The sequence below is a fragment of the Lissotriton vulgaris genome, chromosome 3_2 (assembly GCF_964263255.1).
Source record: "Lissotriton vulgaris chromosome 3_2, aLisVul1.2, whole genome shotgun sequence".
Taxonomy (NCBI): domain Eukaryota; kingdom Metazoa; phylum Chordata; class Amphibia; order Caudata; family Salamandridae; genus Lissotriton; species Lissotriton vulgaris.
The window spans coordinates 246634146-246652670 of record NC_141690.1 but is presented as its reverse complement, the minus strand read 5'-3'; the positions used below and the strand labels follow the sequence as shown (position 1 = coordinate 246652670).

Below are 18525 nucleotides of genomic sequence, written 5' to 3'. Positions count from 1 at the left end.
GTTTATCAGTCATGGCCTAAGAATGACTCCACTCTATAGTGGCATCAGAGATCTTTAGCCAGTGCTCAGGATATCAAAGTACCTAATGTATGCACTTAGTAACATGTGAAACCTGCAAACCCTATCAAAGCTGTTGCAAGGCGTCACTAGGTACAAGCTCCCTCTGTAGCCGCTGCAGACAATAGCTCATATCTATCCCTGTTATGAGAACTTGTATAAAAGCATCCTACTAGGCACAAGAACCACCATCCAGAAACATTACAATGAAAGAATATGTATGATGTCTGTGCTTGCCAACCCACCGAATCGTGAAATGTAGCCTATTCGGCTCATACATAGTTACTGTGGTTATCCTGAATATATGATTGGATTGTATGCTTCAGTAGGTGTCATTATAACCTATTGAAGAGCCATATTAATTCATCAGAAATACAGATGGATGATGCCAGGATGAGTCGGAGTGTAACTCAAGAGGACATTACTTTTCACAGATGGGAGATGTGCTACATTACGTCCTGCTAGTTTTGAGATGTCTTTCAAATGTCACTAGAATGACTCGCTAGAATTTCAGCAATTCGCCTGACTAAACTTCGAGAACATGGAGGGTAATTGCGTCATATGGTTAATGATCTGCTTTCTGGGAAGACGTCATTGATTTTCGAACTGGACAACCATGTGTCCTTTCTGATATTAATCTGCAATATTCGTTTTATAAATTAGTAGTCAGATCGGGGCCTGTTGTTTGTCTGTCTGTCTCCCTTTGAACTAATATTTAATGTAAGTATGATTGAGTTTCGGGACTACTTAATTTTGATTCTCCATTAACACATCACCACTCCCCACCCACCCCACTTCCCCCACCTCCCCTCCCAGGGAGTACCGGTATATATTGCATTTAAACACTGAAACACGGAGTGCTGTATGCCGAATATCTTGCTAGTCGGACCTTTAGAATGTAAACCACTTTTTTGGTCAAGTAATCAAACAATGGTTGATCTGATAACTTTCTCATTATTTTAGAGTGATAACTTGTAGTCAGATCTTCGATGTCTTATTGGCTAATGCACTATTCCAATTTAGTGCTTTTTATTCTTGGTTGTAAAACAATTAGAATCACCTACAGGATGCATAAGGTATTTCTTGTACTGACTGTTGGGGCGAAAGTCTGATTCCCTTCTAGAGAATTATGCTCCTACACCCTCTGTTTTGCTTTGTAATTGTAATTAAATTTATATAGCGCATAAATCACCCGAAGGTCTCAGAGCGCTAGCAGATGCAAGAAAGAGTTGCCGGAAGTCTGATAGCTAGAAGAGCCACGTTTTTAGGAGTCTGCGGAATCTCATATGGTTGGGTTCGGCTCTGATGTTAAGTGGAAGGGCATTCCAGGCAACACGGGCTAGTTTAGAGAAGGATCTGTCACCATTCCTGACAGTACGAACTTTTGGAATGGTTAGGAGGGACTTGTTGGTGGACCGGGGAGTTCTGACCGGACAGTTTAGTTCTCTAAATATTTGGGGTCTTGTCCATTGATGGTTTTATGGACTAGGCAGCACTCTTTGAAGTTTATGCGCTTCCTAATGGGAAGCCAGTGGAGGGTTCTAAGGTTAGGTATAGATGGGGAGCTGGGGGGTAGATCAAGGACCACCCTGGCTGCCGTATTCTGTAGGACCTGGAGTTTGGCCAGGAGGCTCTCGTTGATGGAGGCAAATAGAGAGTTGCCATAATCCATCTGGCTGATGATGAGTCCTTGGACTAGGGGCATACGCGAGGAGAGGGGAATCCATTTAAAAATGTTCCTGAGGTTGCGCATCAGCCCGAAACTTGTGTGCACTATCTTGTTGACATGGCTGGCCATGGACAGCGTGTCGTCAATTGTCACCCCAAGGTTTCGGACCGCGGATTTGGGAGGGGGACAGGTCCCCAGTGATGGTGGCCACCATTCGTCATTCCAGTGTTTGAGGGCATTTCCAAAAAGCACAATCTCCGTTTTACCAGCGTTAAGTAACAAGAAATTGTTGGTCATCCAATCCTTGATTGAGATCATGCATTTTTGGAATCTAAGTTTGGTGTCATTAGGGTCGGGGCCTAGGGTGATCAGTAGCTGCGTGTCGTCAGCGTAGGACACGGTATCAAAGCTGTGCCCCCTGATTACTCGTGCAAGGGGGGAAACATAAAGATTAAATAGAGTGGGGCTCAAAATTGATCCCTGAGGTACTCCTTTGTCGTTATCTTGGCCGTTAGAGGTAAACGAGCCAATTTGCACCTTGGAGCGCCGTTCGGTTAGGTAGCTCTTAATCCAGAGTAGAGCAGGGCCCTCAACACCCATCTCCAGCAAACGCTCCAGGAGAATGCTGTGGGAGATGGTGTTCAATGCTCCTTGGTACACACATTTGTAAAGTAATACTTAGTAGACAATAGTGATAACCATCAGGCAACATGGAGTAGATCATTTTAAGAAATCTCTTTTCTACCACCTGCCTTTCATTGACGCTTCCATGTGGCCTTGTGGAAGACTGTTTCTGCTTTATACTGAGTGCACAGCGTGTGCAGGCAAATTACTACAATTAAATAATAATTACAATTAAATAACCTTTCATTTGCAGCGTAGAACTATTGTTCTACACTGCAAATGAAAGAGTTTATTTAATTGTAGTAGTTTTCCATCTGAAGCTCCAGATTCACATCCAGGCTAGCTTCTTACACTTTGCCATGGAAAATACATTCAGAAATATTGTTTACATGCGGGGGCGTCGTGTAGTTACTATCAGTAAGTCGGAATTCCAGAGAAAAATATATTTAAGAAAAGTCAAGCGCACACAACCTAAATTAGTTGATAGGTATTGTCTTGTGTAGTTCAGGAAAGGATAAAATCACTCTCAAATGTTGTTGACTTGTTTGTTTTATTATTGAAGCTCCCCTAATCAAAAGGGGAACTTTTTTTTTTGCACAAGAAACCAGCCGACACGTGTTTCGTTAATAACGGGGTAGACCCGTGACTCTTCAGGGCTGTGTAATCTGGCTGAGAGCAGTATCGGGGGACCGGTGATAATTCCAACCCGGTCCTAATCGGGTAAAAATAATAAAAGACGCGAGAAGAAAGTACTTAAGAATGCGTCAGAAACTGGTATCAAGGGTCGAAAAGTCCACCGTGGGTCTAGGGTCGGACCGTGTAGGGGAGCAAATCCGTTTGCCCTCGCTCTTTGGCTTGTGGCCGTAATAAGGAACTCAAGCAAAATACGTCGGTTCTCCGGATATGCGAGATCTGTAGAGCGCCATCGTATTTCTGAACACTCTAATAACCCTCCGCTGAACTTTTTCCTCCCAATATTTAACCACATTTTATAACACCTTATTTTAAGTTACATTCGCTATTCATTTTAATAGTATATATGCAAACCCATTCCCTTCACTCTGACCTCTTAGCCTAACCCTATCTCTATATGAACTCATGACCTGTTTTTAGGTCTTGCCTACACAGCGCGCATGCGCTACATAGGAGACCTTTAGCTGTCGTTCATCTTTTTCGAAGCACATACTCGTGTTTGTGGCGGCATACACCTTGCGGGAGTGCGCAGCGGCGCGCCACAAGCACGAGTATGTGCTTTGAAAAAGAGTAGACTACTTTCCCCAGCACGCTCGCACCACTCTCTGGTGCACCCCTCTGCCTCTCTCTCCTGCTCCAGCCTGCACGCCTTTTTAAAAAAAACTTTCAGCGCAAGGCACACGCGCTTGTTTTCCTTTAGGTTTTCTATTCACTCGTATTTCTTTATTTTCCCATTCCTATTTGACTAGGGTTTATGCTATGCTTTACATTTATCATGAGCTTTTCCACTGTGAGTTCGTCGTTCTTAACAGCAACGTTGTCTAGCCCTCCCTTCCCTCCTCCCTTCAACCATCCTGCACTTTCTTTATTTCCTTCCTGCATACTTCCACTTCCTCTTCCTCCGGAACTCAGGTATTTCCGGCTTTAGTGATGTGGGTGAGAGGGAACGTGGACTGAGGTTCTTTTTGTGACACATGAGGATGGATTACATACATTTGCCTGCATTCCCTGATGGGATTCCATGAGGTTAGATTACCAAGCTTTTTGTTCAATTTAATGACCTTAGGAAGTATGTCATTGCGGAAATGCCATGTGCGGGTGGGTGTCTTAGTTCTTATGTTGTGTTTAGGTACACATGGGTTGGTGTGCTGCATGTTCACTTTTTTGCACTTATCAGTGCATTTGACCTCCGGTGGTAACGCTGGGCTCATGTGGTGGCGATGGAAACGCGTGTAGGGCCACTGTTAAGTTTTTGTCATGGCTTGTTTTAACCCCTTCGATGCTGATGACGAGCTCAGCTCGTCATCAGCCACGGGGGCGTGTGCGGATGACGAGCTGAGCTCGTCATCTAACGCGGCTTTTAGAAAAAAGCTGCGTAGCTCGAAAATAACCGCCGCAGCGATGCGGTTAAACCTAAACCATCAGTGTGGCCAACTAGTAAAGGTAAGTCTTCATTGGCTAATGAATGCAATATTATGTGAAAGAACATTGTTAAACACAACTCTCATTGATTAGTACATTGTTGTGCCCCGTTTTATTTTTTTTAAGCTCGGTCACTGTTGATTTGTGCATTGTGATGTCAAGGTGCATTATTAAAGCTCTGCCATTGGTTCGTGCTTTGTGATGTGAAGACTTGTTTTTAAAGTTGGGTCATCAGGTCGTGCATTTTGATGTAATAGCTCATCATTCAAGCTTACCACGATTGGTCATTGTATTGTGATATTATAGCTCGTTATTAAAGCAGTGCTATCATTGTTTAGTTCATTGTGATGTTCAACTTCATTAATAAAACATTGACGACATTAATCAATGCATTGTGATGTACTAGCCTATATTGAAAGCTATGCCATCAGTGGTTGTTGCACTGTGAGGTCCTCTGTAAACTCAGATCTCGCCAGAAATCTTCATTGTTATGTTATGTTAATGTCTTAGTAGAGTGCAGAATTGTAATGTAAGTGCATGTTCGGTGAGTTTCTGACTAAAACACTACTAAAGTTAGCACACAGATGAAAGTTGAAACCTGGCAAGGCAAATCTAAGACAAGTGTAGAGGAAAGATTAATGAAACAAACATTAGCATAGCCAATAGGTCTCGCCTTTGGGGCCTTATAAGTGTTTAGCCATGCAACAGTTTAATGTTGTTGCAGTAAGGATATTGTGCTGCATAACTAAATACTTATAAGGTTCCAAAGGCGAGACCTGTTGGCTATGCCAATGCTTGTTTTTTCTGCAAGGCGATCTTGATTTTACTTTAATCGTGAGAGGTTTGCAGAACCAGAGGGCCATTTCCCTGAGCCTCAAAAAAAGCATGATTGACTATATAAAGCACTTGCCGTTTCAGACCTATTGAAACAGAAGTGACAAGTGAACTGCAGCAGTATGTAAAATATCTTTGCAACACTAGAAAAGGCCAAGGGGGAATCTTAACCTGCATTCAACTATAGTTGTCTTCTCCGGAGATGAAATAACCAAATCGACAAGATTTTCCCCATTGAATTCGCTCATATCTTTCAGACCAAACTACCTATAGGCACTCAACAAATGTAAGTATACATCCAGTTCTTGGTTAATTTGCTCAGTTTACTAAAAAAATTCAGATTATTCACTCTTTTGACAGGTTCTAAGCATTCCCACAACCAAGCCTGTGCCTTTGAATCCATATACACTGACTAATGCATGAGAGGTTCCTTGGTCATAGCTGGTCTTAATTAGACAGATATTACTCATTGAAGAGCTCTTCAATCTAAAGACTCCCTTTTCCTGGCCCAGCACCATAGGAGGAGAACTGGCCCTTTTGAAAAGGTATGTTAAGGGCCGATGTGTCTGTTCAATACTCCCAGTCCCAAATCATGCAGCAACAAAGGCAGGAAAATACCTTTTCTGGTGGATATTTCTAACATCAGTTTCCGGACAGTGAAAACCCCATGGCACCAGACTGGATGTGGAAATTGCTCCAGAGCACCAGAAGATGGCATCATGTGGCTCTGCGTTAGTTTCGCCCTGCACCAGAAGGGACTCCAGAGCCATATTTATGATGTTATTTCCTTACCACACTTTTGAGCGTGCATCTGGAGCTCTCTCCCTCAACTTTTTCTTGCCTTATGGATGAGTTGAAAAACAAATTCTCTATAGTGTGCAAGGGACCATGTTTCCTCCAAGGACTGAAGGGTATAAACTTTGTTAGGACTGTCACAAACAGATGTCTGAGTCAGACGCCTTCTATGTATGTCTCTGATACATAGGTTTTTCGTCTGACTCCAAGGCTTGTTTGGACTACCATAGGATGAATCCCAAACTGATCCAATAATGCAAAGCCAGCTCTACATCACCGAAGAAGGGGCGTAAGGGGCTGGCCCTGCTCAAAGTTGAAGATATACTCCTGTTCCTGTTCTCAAAGCTGTCACTGTGAAAGGTCCTCTTCCCAACCCAGGTCTTCAGGTAAGTTCAGTTTGAAAAAGAAACATAGGAAATGGAAGAGTGACTATCTTTCTTCATAGACTTCCACAAAATCACTCTTCCTTTTAATGAAGCTCTAACGGACACATTAATGGCCACATGGGCCAAGCCCTTCTTTTTCCCACAAGTTAAGAGAGACCGGTTGACAGATGATACAGACCTGCTCCTGGTGACCCACACTTCCTTGTGCAACATCCTATGCCTTAAAGCTTGTTGGTGTAAGTGTCAACAGTCCAACTGCACCTTAACTCATTCTCTACTAGGCCCCTTGATAGGGGATCTAGACGTATGGAGGCATTCAGAAAATAATGTTCTCCTCAGCTAGCCTTGCTTTTTGCTAAGGGATTGCTAGTTACCTCCTGAGATACATTGTGGGATATGGCTGGCAAGATCTTTCCAGTAGTCCCCTGACGAACTCCAACCTTTATACAAGATGGAGAACACACAGTGGAATATGTTGTATGCTCTTGACTGGACACCACCAACTGCTTGGGGAGGGGAGTTGGTCACAGCAGGTGCTTGGGTGCCAAGCGTTGGTTGGATCCACCGGCTTTTCAAGTGACATTCAACTGCCATTAATAGACATGCCCTTTGATGGTACCCATCTCACCCCTTTGAAGGCTTTGGAAGAGGATTGGTACAAAGACAGCGCCAAGATGCACCTCCACAACAACAGACTCCTCACCCCCACTCCCCAAGTAATTTTTAGGATGGGGTCGGCAATCCGGCAGACAACGTCCAGGCCCTTAAGGGCAGCATACCTGCCCCTCCCACCACCAAACCACTTTAGGTTGCACCCTGTGGCCTATGGCCATCCTGTTGGAGGCAGCATAAGCTATTACCTCCATGGGTGGCAGAGCATTGCATCCAAGAAACTAGTGCTTCAGATAGTCCGTCAAAACAAACAACATAGAGCCTGATGCTACAACTCAGCAGTCCAAACCCATAACAGAGAGCCCATTCTATAACCTGAGGACCAATGAATTCACAGTAGCTAATTATCTCCGCCAGCACCGTGGTCCAGCCAGTCCTGTATCTCCTCTGCAATCGGGCAGCCGGCCACGAGTCCTGCACGGTGCATTCCCCATCACAGGTCAGAAGAGCACAGGTATAAACACACAAACACCATGCAACTTATTTTACAGCACATCGCTGGTCACTGCCACTGCCCAAAGTGAAGGCTCAGTTAACCATACAAGCCCCAAGAACCTAGTGTATCTGGAATATGCCTCAAAAGGCCCCCAAAATATTATAAACCGGGGAAATATTGTGAAATTACTGAGAAGCCATACACCACTGGCCCACCTAACATGTACAGACATAGTGTCAATAGAATTTGTTCCGCAGAGAGAGAGTCAATCAAAAGAACTGTCTCTAATAACATTATCCATTCCCGAGCAAGCTACCAAAATATGGCTCGAAAAGGCCCATTTTAAAACTGGGGAATAAAGGTAACAAAATATGATTCTGACACTTACCCAGTCCAGTTGTGCGTTCTTGCGAAGACTACCAACCACAAAAGAGCCTGTCCAAAAGAAAGATTTTCAATTCTAAGAAACGCTATAGGCAGTAACAGCCAGCCCAAAGAAGTAGCTGCAAACACGATACGCATGCCAGGAGGGGTCATCCATGCAGCTTCAAGCCCGTAATATGGCACCAGATTGGTCATTGCTTTCAACTGTCTTAAGCAAACAAATAAAAAATTGGCCTCAAGTCCTGCCCTCGTCCAGCTGTCTTGGCCTGCATACCCACTTAAAAATATGTTCCTGGAATGTAAGAGGCATGGGCGGTCTTAATTGATGATGCAAAACTGGTCACGTACCGGCAAAAATCTTATGAATCATGTTCCAGAAAACATGGATCATTGCCTCAATTCCCCTGATCGGCACTTGGGGTTGTACGTAGCAGCTACAAATACAAATGTAAAAGGCCAACCAATAGGCAGCCTAGCAGTTTATATTGCTTCAGGTTTGAATGTCACCATGGTTTGTAGGTTTTTATTGGATTAGCACAGTTAATTAAAACCATAGCTATAAAATATCAGCATTAGCACTGTTATCATATTAAAAAAGCAAAAACTGAAAAAAACCTATCAAGATTTGAAATCCTGTGCATATAAAATACAATCTTGTAGGTGCCAGTATAATCACATACAGTGCAGGGCCTAAAGTAAAATAAATTAGTGCAGGAATGCTAAGTAAGGGGACAGAAAAAGTCTGTGATGAGTTTTTGGGGGGAGAACTCTAAGCACGGGGGCCAAAGAGGGTAAAAAAGAGGTTGTCCAAAAGTCTCAAGAATTTTCCAATCCTTGCAAGCACTTGAGTGTCTGAAGAAGTAAAGCACAGGGCTGATGCTTCCCAACACGACCTAGTGCCCCATTTTAAATATAAGGCTTTTAAAAGAAGTCTTCTGGGGGCGTCCAAGGCAGGACAGCAGCACAGGAGATGCAGCCATGATTCGGTCTGGTAGTTGCACAGTCTGCATGACCCCTCCTCACTTGTTGGAGCCCATTGGTAAAAGGCAGTTGAACGCAGACCTAGAAGACGCATGAACATTATATTCTTCCAAGCCACTTTATTTAAATTTCCCAGGAGGTAAGATTGAGGTGCCCAGGGAGGTATGAGTTGTTCAGGGGGAGCAAGACTGTTGATGTTTTTAAAGCCTGGGAGTCCATCCGGTGGGAGATTTGTTTGACCTGCTTATTGATAACCTTTTTCCAGACTGTATATGGATTAGTGTCTGAAGTTAGTAATGAGTTATCGATCTCTAGCGATTTTATAGCCTTTGTAACTTGACGATTCCATGGATTTCCAGGACTAGCAAAAGTTTCTTTTAGCCGGGCTTTTAAAGTGTTGTCTGCGGCTTTTAATGTCCTTATAAAGTATTTCAGGGTGTCAGCCTCACAATAAATAGATTGTCTTTGAAGGCCCAGCTCCAGTCGTCGTCTTGCCCTATGAATGAAGTTCCTTTTTCCAGAGCCCAATTTTGGCAGGAGAAGATTACTTTTCTCCAAGAATGTTCCCAGGTCAGCAGTGTAAAGATTGAACAAGAGGGGTACAAGAACGCAACCTTGCTTTAGTCCGTCTCCGGTAACAATTTTTGCAGAGACTGTCTTTGGGCCAGTTTTAATTCGCACCCATGTGTTCTTATCCAAGGAGATAAGGGCTCTGAGGAATCCCTCAATTATCCAGTTTCCTCCATAAGGTGTTGCGCGACACTTTATCAAAGGTGGCGCTGTAGTCTATAAAGCAGCAGTAGAGAGGAAGGTGATTTTTTGTGCTGCTTGTTGGCTGAGAATAGCTAGAGTCGTGATGTTATCTATTGTGGAGGCCGAGGATCGGAACCCTGTTTGGAAATATGGTAGAATGTTGTTTTCTGCTACCCATTTTTCTAGTGACCTAAGAAGACACCTTGGATTATGTCTGTACTAGTTCATAATTGGGCAAGTAAACATTTACATTCACCCTCACCCGCACTCTAAACAGGACATCATACCCAAGCTGGACGCTATAATAACAAACCTAAGCCAAACGCATGGGATGTTCTTGTGATCCTATCTGTTGACTGCATCTTAAATCTGTTGGTACATTGCCAGGGAGATGTGACCACACTGCTGCAAGACCATCTTTGGCACATCCCTTATCAAGTGTTTCCCACTGCAAGGGGACGGGCGGTTTCGAGGAAAAGCTCCTGAGCTACTGCCACCAAGTCAGCCTCAGATTGCGTAATGGAAGAACAAGCGAGGATCACCTACTGGTGCCACCCCGCTCTCATGTTCGATCATAGATTACACCTTTAAGATAGGTTAAACCTCAGCACTCTACAAAGTAGTTTCAGCAATGTGCCATTTAGATTTAACTCGATGGCCAATTCCTACGAATCTTGCAACAAAAATTGCTTCATGAATAGGAGAAAATTATACAAGTATCAAGCAAACAGAGAAGAGAACTTCAGAAAATCAAGTATTGATTTTATCCAATTTAATGTTGTCAGTACATGTCGCGTTCACATTATATGCATGTATCACAAATTTACACCTTTAAGATAGGTTAAACCTCGGCACTCTACAAAGTAGTTTCAGCAATGTGCCATTTAGATTTAACTCGATGGCCAATTTCTACGAATCTTGCAACAAAAATTGCTTCATGAATAGGAGAAAATTATACAAGTATCAAGCAAACAGAGAAGAGAACATCAGAAAATCAAGTATTGATTTTATCCAATTTAATGTTGTCAGTACATGTCGCGATCACATTATATGCATGTATCACAAATTTTTTGAGCACTACAAGCCAAATCAACAGTGGTAGCCTGACTGGAGGTCCTAATCCTAGGGCCTTCCCGGTCGTGGTGGTTGACAAACAGCCAATGGCAGCCGACACGTGTTTCGTTACATGAATGTAACTTTTTCAAGGCTGTAGACCGAGATAGATATTCACATATAGTGCTCTTTACATACTTTTTGTTATATTCTATGATGCAAAGAATAATTTATTTCTCATCAATATTATGTGAGGCCAAGGGGTGAGATTGCACCTTTATCAGCGTCCCTTGTTTGGATACCTGAAGCATTTTAGGATTGACGCCCGCCCCGAAAGCGACTACAACCCACAAATTTTGCAACTAAGTAATAATTGCCTGTTGCTAACCAAAAGCCTCAACAGGGGCTATAATATCAACCAGCAGTCACAACAGATCGAAATGGAAATGCATCTCAACGAAGGAGCACTGCTGACAGTTCTTATAAAATCTGGCCTCGGGTGACTTGAGCTCAAGCATAGCAACTGTAGGAACGCAATCAGATTCTTGGAGATTGTGAACAACTGCTGACTAGTTCCTCCAGTGGCAAACCCCGAAAACATAAACTCACACCAATGGGAGAACTGCATTACCAAGACTCAAAGCTTGCTCAAAATGGCATACCAGAACCTCCCAGCCACGGGATCCCGATGACATATTTTGGCAGAATTATGTTACCAAATTGTGTAGAAGATGCAGAGCTCTCAGCAGCCAACAGAGCTGAGGATGAAACCAGCACAGAAAAGGTGCCCAACAGAGATGAGGCAGCGACGCATGCAAACAGGTCCTAGACATTATCAACAGGGGCAGAAGGGAAGGCGCACCAGGACCAAACGGCCTACCGTAACAACTGCTTAAAGATGATTCAGAATACTGGGCCTGCTTACTAACTCCACTATTCAACTGTTGAGCTGTCACAGAACAAATCCCTAAGTCCTGGTGGAGAGAGGCAATAATTCACCCTATTTATAAAGGGAAGCCCTCCAAACCAAGAAATTGTCACATTTTCCTGTTGGACATTGAAGCCAAATACTATGCCAATCTCCTGCTAGGGGATCTGGAGACATGGGCAGAGAAAACAATATCGTACCCCCAACCCGACAGGGTTCAGAAAGGGGCTGGGTACTTGGCCCTGGACTGCCTACTAGCAAAAAAAAAGAGAATGGCTAAACAATCTTTGCATACTTTGTTGTTCTTGTAAGGAAACACTTGTGCATATCACCTACGTTTGCCCGGCCCTACTGAAAGAAAGACCGGTCCTTTTAAAACCACAGTTCCAGGCTCTGGGTATTCGCTCCTGCAGACCTGCTGTGATTGCTGTCTTTCAACTGAAAACCCTATCTTGACAGGGGAATATATGAATTTCATGAGGCGTTTGAGAGATCACTGAACAAACTTTGTCTTCGCGGTCCAACTGCATCAGTTTGAATGCACACCACTCCGACAGGACCACCCAGCGAGGCCAGTAAACTGTGCTGTTAATGGCGTGGAACTAGTCAAACAGCACCTTATATGCTCTTCCGGTTGCTTAAAAAATGATTCAGTGAACCCTGCATTTGCGACTGGGAGGAACTAAATAGTTCAGTACTTTGTTGACTTTATGCTTCTCAGGGACCCAAATAATGTCCTAGACCTCGAGAATTCATGTGGTTCCATGGATCAGCTAAGCGTCCGCTCACCAGAGACATGCGAGGTCCCATTTAAAATAGCACTTTATCAAACCACCTTATGTGCCTCAGGGGCTCAGCCATGTTTTTAACAAGGCAAATGTTAGGACATTCATGCCTTGCCATTTTGTCTTGACATTAAGATTTGAGATTTGTTTGTTTTTAACATGTACAAATACTTTTTAAATGCTTGCCTGCTTACATTGTCTTTTTATAAAGAACTTTGTAATGGTTTTAAGTAAAGATATCAACAAAGATATATTATAGATAGTCCATCAAGGATATGCCCACCATTCTTTTCCACCCCATTGCATATTACGCTGCACGAGAGTCATCAGAAAATAGGGACTAGTTTTACTCCCGTAATTTCTTAGTGCTGAAGAAGGTTAGAAGCCTTTGTCTTATTTTAGGTCCTTGCCCTTTAAATTCTTTCCTGAAAAAGGACAAATTCAAAATGTTCACATTGGTCCAAGTTCTGTCTTCTCTGGATCAAGGAATCTACATGATAGTGCTAAACCTGCAGGGCTCCTATTTTCACTTACCTGTCCTACAGTCTCAACTGACGTTACCTGCTGTTCAAGGTAGGTCAGGAGCATTTTCAGTTTTCTGTGCTCCCCTTTGGCCTTACCAGTGGCTCTCGTGTTCACACAAGTGATGATGGTGGTTGCAGCACACCTTCGGAGGTTGAGCTGATTCACAGTTATCCTTTGAGACGTCTGACTTTCAAAATAGTCTTCCTCAGTGAAAACCTCAGCTTGTCGTGTGAGTGATCTATAGGCTTTGGCTGTTCATGCACAATTTACCACCACCTTCCTGGACAAACTGGAGTCCTGGATTGGAACAGCATTTTTACAGAAAGTTGTGATTCCCTTTCACATTGGACAGTCTATCACTGTTCCAGCATTCTTTACTCCGCGTAAAGAGGAAGAGAGGCTCCTTCGTTTGGACCCTAAAAGAGCTTTGAGTTTCTACATTGATCATACCAAAGGCCATCGAGTGGACTATCAGCACTGAGATTCACAGGAGCAAAAGGGGTGAGACAGTACAGAGAAGGACCATATCATGGTGGTTAGTCATCTGTATAAATATCTGTCATGCACTGGCTAAGAAGCAGCCCCCAGAAGGGCTGAGGGCTCATTGGACCAGGGCAACTAACACCGCATTGGCAGGAGGAGTGCTTGTTGTAACATCTAACAGGCTCTGACGTAGGCATCAATCCATACGCTACTGCCTTGATAGCCTAATCCAGCAGGATGGGCACTTTGCCCATTCAGTCTTGCGGGATTTTCTGGTCTGAGCCACTCCGCAAACCCACCAACTGAGGACATACTGCTTTGGTATCTATTCACAAGGTGAGAAATCTGAGGCTAATAGTATCCTTCAAAAGAACCAGTTGCATATCTTTGTTAATGCTCTTTCTGGTGAATAATCTAACAGTGGATTCCTCACTGCCCTCCCTTCACACCATTCTGTGGAATTGATGCCTTTCGCTATCCATTAAAAGCCTCCAGGTTAGAGATCTACACACTGTTATATCTGATCAGTTAATAATTTCCATGTGGGACAGAGGTCACAGTCAAGAAAGAAACACGCCTGTGCATGAGAATTTTTATTTATTTTTATTTATTATTAGTCTTGTAGAGCGCGAACAGCTACCCGTGAGGGTTTCCCGGCGCTAATTGACATTATAGCATAATAATCCAGAGGGAGTTAAAGCGCAACAGACCAGGTCTTAAAGGCTAACAGCTTTCCGAAGGGAATTATTGGGCAAAAAGCCAGGTCTTAACGGCTTTGCGGAAGCGAAGATGGCAGTGCTCCACTCGAAGGTCTACAGGAAGAGAATTCCAAAGTCTGGGTCCCAGTACAGAAAAGGAACGACCGCCCATTCTAGTGAGCCTAAACTTAGGCACACAGAAAAAATGTTGGGAGGAGGAGCGGAGAGGGCGTGCGGGAACATAGGGTTTAACGAGAGATTGGAGATAGGTGGGGGCAGCTTCAATCTTTATCTTATGCATAAAGCATAGTGTCTTGAACTTCACTCGTTTATCAAGGTTGAGCCAGTGGAGTTGTTTGATGCGTTCAGAAATTGGGTCATATTTCCGACATCCACACAGAAGCCGAGCAGCGGCATTCTGGACTAGTTGGAGACGGCGCATAACCACCCTGGTCGCCCCCAGATAGAGCACATTACTGTAGTCCAATCTGGAGGTCACCAGAGCCGTTACAACGGATCTCTGGGTGTCAGAAGGCAGGATCCTAAAGATTTTTCGCAGCCACCTAAGAATGGTAAAGCAGGTGGCTGCAACCTTATTAGCCTGATCCTTCATCGATAGCTCCCTATCGATAATGACCCCGAGATTTCTCGCTCGTTCCGATGGAATGGGTAAGTCTCCCATAGTTGATGGCCAATGTCTCAAACTCCATAGGTCAGGCTTGTTACCGAAGACAAGCACCTCCGTCTTATCGCTGTTGAGCTTAAGAAAATTACAGCTCATCCAGCGGGAGATGTCGCTAAGACCAGATTGTAAAGAAGAAGGTGATGAAGGGTCAGCTTGAGATAGGGAAAACACAATCTGTGAATCATCAGCATAAGTGAAAAGTGCATACATGTGGCTCCGCCATTGTTATGGCAGAGTTTTTGGCTCTATTTAGCAGTGATATAGTTCTTAGTCTTGCTCACATCTAGTATAGGTATTCTTAGCTTGTGTTGGCCCTTTCTTCTAGACCTAGAAGAGGATAGCTGCTTAATATGATGATAGATCCTTTATTCTTGACTCTAACCTGTCTATTGCCTATTGGCTTTGACATACTAGACACATTGGTATGGTTTATGTAGGTATTCTGACAGAGCTAAGGGGCATTTCATCCCTTTCAGGCCTACAGGCCTAGAACTAGAGGGACTCCATCTTGATGGAGCTGAGAGGCTTTTCAGGGTAAAGGTAAAGTTTATAGTTAAGGCTGTTGTTCGCCCTAAGCGAACCGGAGAGAACCGGCCAGAGCTGAATCTAATCAGGAATTGTTCCCGGGCTCAGGTCTCTAGACGAAACAAGCAGACTGGTCACTGTGGGAGCGTCTAGCGCAAGGAGCCTGGTGCATGGGATTGGTGGGAGGAAGCTGCTGGCTGGAACTTTCCATGAGGAAACAGCATTCTATATCAGTGAAGTGCAGAGGCGGAGTCAGTCAGTCAGTCGTGTTGAGGTGGAGGAGTGGTAAGCAGTCGAGTGGAGTTGGCAGAGAGAGAGGGTTCAAGCTGGAGAGAGCTGAGTTGAATAGTGAGCTGGAACTGAAGGAAGCAGTCAGAAGCAGTTACTTATCAGGAGGAGGTGTGAATAGCTGGAGTCTGAAGTTATGCCTTTTAGAAGAGACGGAGGAGAGATCGTGGACTAACCTGTGGGAGCAGCTGGAGTTATTTGGACATTGGTGCAGAGACAGAGTGAATAAGCTAGTGGAATGAACGGTGATCAGAGTGGCAGGAACCATTAGATTGAAGCTGGAAGGTGGAGACAGTTCGTGGGGGAGAGGAGTCCAGTGCAAAGTGATCAGCGCAGAGGTGTACCCAAGAGTGCAGGAGAGAGAGAGAGTCTGAGATGAGCCAAGGCACAGACGAGAGAGGAACCCAGATGATAGCTAGAACAAGACTTCACACTAATCAGGTGAATTCGTCCCTTAATCTTGTTCTTATTCCCTAAGCTATTGTATTGCTAATCTTTTCTCTTTCAGCGGTGTGTTCTATCTATAGTCTTTGTCAGTTACAGATCTGTGTAGGTGTTTATATTGTTCTAATAAAATAACCCCCAGTTTGTAGTAAACTGAGCTGTGCCTTATATTCTTGTTCAATCCAGGTAAATGTATCTCCTAGGTGGTTATTATTTTTTATGAATGGATGAGTAACCCCAATCAGGTAAGTGGTGATCACATAAATAGGGAGCGAGTGGACCTATGATGCCAAGAATAAGAGGTACATTATATTAATTGGCTAACTCCTAATATTGTAGTAGCAAGCCCTTAGTGAATAGGGAGAGAGACTTCCCAACATATAGCTGAAGGTGTTCATAGGAATGTGGTCGTCGTTGATATGCGGCGTTAGTGAGAACGCTGGGTTGGATCACCAGCGTGTATACCCACAGGATTGTGGCTTGCGTAAGTGAGAGCGTCAGGGGGGAGACTGGCGTGTAGGTTTGCCGGATTGCGAACCGTTTGGAAATAAGGGAGAGCACTGGGGCTGCAGACCCACGTGTGTAGACGCACCGGATTGTGTGTCATGTCTGCCCTGAGGTAGATCAGTCTGGGTCTGAGTGGCCGCGAGACTAACTGATGTATGAGTGTGGTGTAGGGTATGGATATCCCTAGTAATCAGTGAGTATTCTTAGTATCCCTATAGATTTAGTGGTGTTTTTAATAATATGAGCTTGTATATTGCGAGTTCCCCATCCTCAGGTAGGTACCCAGGTGCCTGGATAGATGGTCCTGAGGAGGGATGTGATTACGTTCTGGCTGGGTTGGAGGGGCCCCTAGGGGCTGATCTCATCTAATCAGAAAATCCAGCCATGACAGCCATCAATTCTGGCGTTTGATTAAGCCGCTCGCTCTCCTACATACTCATGATGAAACAAATGATTAGACACCCCAGAACACAACACTCCCGGATCTCTCAGGAATCGCAGTAACAAGACGCACCTTTTCTCTCACTCTCTCGTACATGTCCACAGTAAGAACTGACCGAGACACAAATATAGTTCAAAATGTTTATTTTAAATATCGTGCTCTAAAACGCAGTATACGAGCCGCAACCAGCAGCAAAATGCACAAGCTTAACACAGTTAGCATTTCAGCAAGGCCATATATCAAAGAGAGATATCATCATCATTTGAAGACAGTGGATAAAGGACTATAAGGCCTAACCACCCTCCCCTTGGTAAGAAGACATTTTATTATATAATAGAAGATTTCTGGGCTTTGTCAGCAGACCCCATACCTTATTGCCTAGATGGTATATCTACATCATAGGAACCGCATGGCTCTTCTCCCTGGAAAGCTTCCTCTCCAAGTGCGTGTTACCTAAACATGCATCCCCATGATGTCAAAGCACAAGCTTGTTAGCATGTTATGTCTAGGTGTTAGGGACTGACCAGAACACAATAACAAGGGGCATTGTTTATCGACCTTGCTCACAGTGTTCAGACTATAAACTCCAGGAACAGGCAGAGAACGAACAAAGCAGACCGCTCCCATGTGGAAGGTATAAACCGAGTCTAGCAAAAACAAAGCCATATAGTAACACACGCAAAAGCAGCATCATGGTTGCTGGACTCATGCTAACTTAGCGATGTCGACAATGTCTCTATTGACCACGTGACATATGAGGGCTTGAACAGCAATCCTTAAGTTGCTTTGTGGAAAATACTTTTTGATTTTCTTTAGAAATGAGAGACGATTCTAGGCCGTCTTTAGTTGTGTTCCTTGAGGGTGAGATTGGTGTCAGGAGTGAAGCGTTCAAAGTTCCTGTCACTGGGCCAGGTTTATACTGTTTCTTGTTTGTTGTTCTTTGCAAAAAATCTGAATTCTATCTTTGTTGAGCTGAACTTCAGGTAGCGCTGGACATCCAGGTCTGGATGATGTGCAAACAGTGTTTAAGGCATTTGATGTGAAGCAGAGGACACATAAGTAGAGTTGTGTATCATTGGTATATTGTTGAATCTTGGTGCTGTAAACTGTCAGTAGAGCACCAAGCGGCTCCATTGTAAGGATGAAGCTGACCGGAGGTAGTATGGAACCATGGGGACTCCACATGTGATAAGGATTTTTTGTGATCTGGAGGTGGCCATGTGAACAATCTGACATACGTTTGAATCGTAAGTGGAGAACCAATGAAAGACTTGACTGTGAATCCCATTTGAGACTGAGAGTGCATATGAAGAGGGTGGGATGGTCAAATGTGTCAAAGGCAGCTGATAGCTTAGGCAATACCAGGAGACATATTTCACTGTGGTCATAAGGGCATCATCTGCAATGTGTAAGGTAGCTATCTTCGTGCAGCATCGTGATCTGAAATCCGAGTGGT

At 44.0% G+C, this 18525-nt stretch overlaps 1 protein-coding gene across 1 annotated transcript in view; it reads left to right on the top strand.

Moving 5' to 3' along the window:
- The window catches only part of DNAAF9 (dynein axonemal assembly factor 9), an 816325-nt gene that overhangs the window by 380046 nt on the left and 417754 nt on the right, over positions 1–18525 (top strand). The window lies entirely within an intron of this gene.